General features: G+C 33.6%; 1 non-coding gene across 1 annotated transcript; it reads right to left on the reverse strand.

The window, feature by feature from the left end:
* Positions 1 to 5,077: 5,077 nt before the first annotated feature.
* On the reverse strand, positions 5,078 to 5,185 carry LOC148546449 (small nucleolar RNA R71). Its single transcript, XR_015900922.1, has one exon. It is a non-coding gene; the product is annotated as a small nucleolar RNA R71 (small nucleolar RNA).
* Between the last annotated feature and the right edge of the window lie 261 nt (positions 5,186 to 5,446).

Here is a 5,446-nt window from a genome sequence, read left to right on the forward strand (position 1 = left end):
AAATTATGGTGTATGGAATAACAAAAGAAAATGTAGATTCACATATAAAAGTCACTTCTTTGTGCGTGAATGTGGGGTATACTGGTATAATCTCATCATTATAGTACACCCGCAAATTTACAGTACCTTCCATTGTAATCAAAAGCTTTAACCTCACTCTCCTAATTTGTTTGACACTACTAATTGATACAAAAAATTCACAATCATAGAAAAGAGAAATGAAAACGGTATGTATAAGCAAAACTCTCAGATTAAAATATTTAAGTCAATCAAATGTAACTTAACTTTTGAAAATTATGACATGCATTTTGCAGCTACATAAAAATATATAGAAAACTTTGCAAATTATGGCCTGCATTTTGCAAGCAAAGAAAATAAAAAAATATTTTTATAAAAAAGAAATCATATCCTACGTTTTGCCGCTTTTATTTTTAATATGATTATTATATGCCTATAATACAATGAAATGAGAATTTAACTTGTTTTGCACATCTATGAAATTGGTAATAGTTTCTATAGAAATTGGTATAAACGTTTTGAAAGAAATCGTGAATTACGATGTTAGAAAGAGAGAGAATGGGGAAGAAAAACTAGAAACCATCGAATTTTTTATCAATGGCTAGAAGCTATTAAAGAATTTGGATATACTAATTTTAGGGAGGAAGCCTCGAGGAGAGAGAAAAGCCCCACACGCAGAGAGAGATAGAGCACCTAGGAGCCGTTCGATCACTGATCAACGGCTGGAGGTCCTTGAAGAAATCGACAATGCCGATTTGTTGAGGGAGCCACGCATCACGCATGCAGGGAGTTCCTAGTGTGGTCCGTGACTCGAAGACACTCTCACCCCACTCTCTCACTCACACTTTCATTCATTATGCACGAGCCTCTCACACATTCACTAACACAGTAAATTTCCTTCCTCTATATCTCTCTGTATTTTGAAGCATTCTTGTTCTTTAGATCTTTTTTTTTTCAAAATGATGAAGAAGAATATTTAATAGATAAGCACATTGTAAAATATCTTGATCATCCTATACATGTAAGTATTTTTTATGCAAAAAAAATATTTGTAATGTTAATATTAATTATATATGACTTAATCTACTTATTTTAATATTATTATAGTCTAAATGTTACTTATAATAATAGTTGTTAGTGTATTAAACTAATACGAATCTGCTAGTTAGTTAAAAACATAGTTTAAAACATGTGGGTCAGTGGATATTGTGTATGTTTTTAACGTATTCTTGGTCATTCTAGTTGTTGTTGTTATTATTATTATTAATAATATTATTGTTGTTGTTATTATTGTTGTTGTTGTCATCGTTGTCATTGAAACTGTTATATTTTATTACTATTAGTGTTATTAACTTTTTATAATTATTATTTATTCATGTTGTTAATTATTTTTGTTATTATCATTATTTTTATTATTATTATTATTGTTAATAATATTATTGTTGTTATTATTATTTTGTTATTGTAGATATTTTATTATTGTTAAAATACTATTATCATAACTGTTATAAGCATGACTATTTATTAATTTGTGTTGTTATTAATTAAGTGTTGTTGTTAATATTTCATTATTACCGACATTATTATTATTATTATTATTATTATTATTATTATTATTATTATTTATCTTATTTATCAACTATTATTTTTTATAAAATTATTAATTTATTATTGTAATTAACATTTTATTACTGTTACTATTATTACCTGATTGTTCATGTTTATAATATTATTATTATTTTACGATTAATATTGTTGTTGTGATTACTATTGTTATGAATATAAACTCAAATTGTTTATTAAAATAAAGAAGGTTCACGATATTATTATTATTATTGTTTGTATATCTTTTTCAAGGTTCTAGAGTAATTAGATTGGGACACTTATATACTCCAAAGACTACAATCGAATAATGGAATTCTATTTAAGAGTTGCTAACTTTTATAATGTGTCTCAGATTTGAAAAATTACAGGACAAGCAGTCTTGATCAATATTTTAGTAGAAAGGTAAAATTCAGTCACTCATATGTTTCATCTCCCCATAAGTCAATGTACTGTCACTTTAAAAGATATAGTTTTGATTCTCAAAATTCAAGAAAATGGTCTACCAGTTATAGGGGCAACCGCTAGTAATCACAGAATTATTCAACAAGAATGCTTGCTAAACTTTGGAGTTGCACCCATAGCGAGTGATTGTAGAGGTAGCTTTATCAAGCAAACGTGGTTGCATAAAATTAAACATGGTATAATGTTGACTGATCATGAGGCTATAGAGCGTTATACTAGGTGCCACATCATGTCGCTGTTTGGTACGACATTATCTCCTGACAAGTCTGGTGCGGGGTGCATTGGAAATTTCTACCTTTGCTCTGTGATATTCCCGAAATCAGGACATACAATTGGGGATGGCCCTGTCTTTTCCATTTGTATATGTCTCTGTGTAGGGTTACACAATATGATTGTAAGAATTTGGATGAGCCATTAGCACTGTTGCACGTATGGGATTGGGAAAGGATGCCTTTTCTTGCAACAATTCGCCGTCTCCCGACTTTCCTGTTAGCTTGTCGGTAAGAGATTTTACAATATATATCATTAATGTTATATATTTAAATAATTTATATGTATTTTATTAATGTAACATTTTAATATCATAGGTGGAATGAGTATAATTGTCCTTCGATGGAGTATAAATGCTTGATACTTGCACATGTCAAGCATATGCTTGATAATATGCAATATGATAACATACGTAAATTAACGTTTATCTGAATTTCTCATGACGTTAATACTATTGGTGATTATTGTTATTATTACAATGTTTACCTAAATGCAAAATTGATGTTGTCATAGTTTGTGTGGGACCCATATAGTCCGTGAAACTTGGGCCCCATTTTTGTGCTACATGATATCTATGAAGATCCACGCATGTGGTTGGCACCGTCTCTTCTCATTTCCTTTGAGTGTATTGAGTAGTTCCCAACCAATAGGGTTAAGCGACAATTTGAGAGGTGACAAGATATCCTGGAGAATCTGAGAATTCTCAGAGATGCACTGATAAACCACTATTTTATGGTTTATATTGTGTTTAATTATGTGGTTTTATCATGATCATTACCCACTTATTCATTAAATAAGCATGCATTTATAATTCCCTCCTAAAGTTATTGCATGATTGAAAGCTTGCTTCCTAGAGACTTTTAATTATGTATTTTATTTCCCCTTTATTCCATTCGATGCCGTGATCTGTGTGTTAAGTGTTTCAGGCTTTATAGGGCATGAATGAGTTGGAGATTGGAGAGGAAGCTTGCAAAAATGGAAGGAACACAAGGAATTGAGGAGATGACCAGCGAGAAGTGACGCGGCCGCATGGATGACACGACCGCGTGACATGCGCGATCTGCATAATCTGCAGAATCGTTGGGGGCGATTTCGGGCCTTATTTTGACCCAGTTTTTGGCCTAGAAAAGCATACTAGAGCCAGAGAACATGCAGAAACCAACAACAACATTCATTCCGCATAGTTTTAGTTTTTCAGATCTAGTTTTACTCCTTCTCTAGGTTTTCTTTCTACACATTCATGGTTTTTAGGATTTGTTATTTTTCATTGTTTTTTGCATTGGGATATTGAGAAGAGTTATTGCCTCATCAAGACTTCGACATTCTAGTTCGTTCTCTTTACTTGTCTCTTACTCTTCCATGTTCCTTAATTTACTTAATTTTACCATTGGATTATTTTAGCATTTATCAATACAAGAATTACTTTTATTTTAATTAATCTTTTGATCATTATTTATCATGTCTTTCTTTAATTCCCTTTCTTATGTTATGAATTTTACATTTACAATGAGCGAGTAGTTCCCTAACTTGATGGGGAGTTGATTGGAAGGAACCCTTGAGTTAGGATGCTCAAGAGAAAGATTGTAATTGGGTTATTGTTGGATTGCTCTCTAGTCACTCACACCAATCCTCCCAAGAGTGGATTGGAACTTGTGGATAGAAATAGCATTCCAACTTGTTTGACTTTCTCTTACTTAGTAAGGGACAACTAAACATAATAACCCTCAATTGTCAATTAATCTTGAGAGTACTCCAACAAGAATAGGGCTTCCAGCTAATCAACTCCCAGTCAAGGCTTTTATTTAAATTTATATAAATTCTCTAATTTAATTTTCTTCCATTCAACTCAAACCTTTTTGAAAACATCTGATTAATAAAATAGCACACTTTTCTACAACTCGTTGGGAGACGACCTGGGATCCATACTCCCAGTATTTTAATTTTAATTTCTGTGACACCCTCTAAATTGATAAGCGGATTTCAGGTTAGTTAAGAACTATACTTGCAACGCATATTTTATAATCATTCTTAACTCGCCAATTTCCGCTCGCATCAATTTTTGGCGCCGTTGCCGGGGAGTTGCAATAGAGTGCTAAAGTTATTAATTGGAATTTATTTATTTGCATTTTATTTTATTTTGCTACTATGAGCTGCTTGTTTCTTTCGTTAGATGACACGTTCGCTTCCTGATCCAAGCTTGTTGATATTCGATCCTGAGATTTAAAGAACTATTTCACGAATAAGACAAGCTCGGCGTCGGTTAGTCCTCTCTGAGGGCGGATCTGAAACGTCACTTGAGAAAAAAACCAGCCCCCGTTCTACTGATTTGGTTGTTTCACGCGCAGGTAACATGGTAGCAGCCAGGAGAGTTACTATCCAGGAGGCTGGAGCCCCTGATTTTACAATACAACCATTTCAAGCGCATCACCTAGCGGTAGCTACAGATTTTGAAATAAAGACCGCATTGCTCAATTTGATGCCCAAGTTTCATGGCTTACCTACTCAAGAGCCTATCAAGCACCTGAGAGATTTTCAAGCAGCCTGTTCTACTATCAGGCGTGATGGTGCAGATGAAACTTCAATTTTACTGAAAGCTTTCCCGTTTTCTCTTGAGGGGAAGGCAAGAGAGTGGTACTACACTCAACCAGCAGCAATTGTATCCAATTGGGATACACTGAGAAGAGAATTCTTGGAAAAGTTCTTTCCAGCTAAAGTTACTGATAAACTGAGGAAAGACATTTCCATGATTGTTCAGGATGATTCTGAAACTCTCTATGAATACTGGGAGCGCTTCAATAATCTTTTAGAAGCTTTCCCCCACCATATGATTGACAAGATAGTGTTATTCGGTTATGTCACACAGGGCATGAGGCCCCAAGATAAGACCACATTGGAAAGTGCTAGCAATGGGTCTATGAAAAAGTACAAGACCATTGATGAGGCATGGCAATTGATCAACGACTTAGCTGAATCTACTAGGAATCACAGGCAGAAACAAGGCCGTGCAAAAGCCGTTGCAGAAGTATCCTCTAGCAGAGAGACTGCTGCTTTAACTCAGAGTATCTGTGAAATGACCAACTTGTTGAAGCAG

This window comes from Arachis ipaensis, chromosome B9 (assembly GCF_059453495.1).
Source record: "Arachis ipaensis isolate K30076 ecotype BB chromosome B9, ASM5945349v1, whole genome shotgun sequence".
Taxonomy (NCBI): Eukaryota; Viridiplantae; Streptophyta; class Magnoliopsida; order Fabales; family Fabaceae; genus Arachis; species Arachis ipaensis.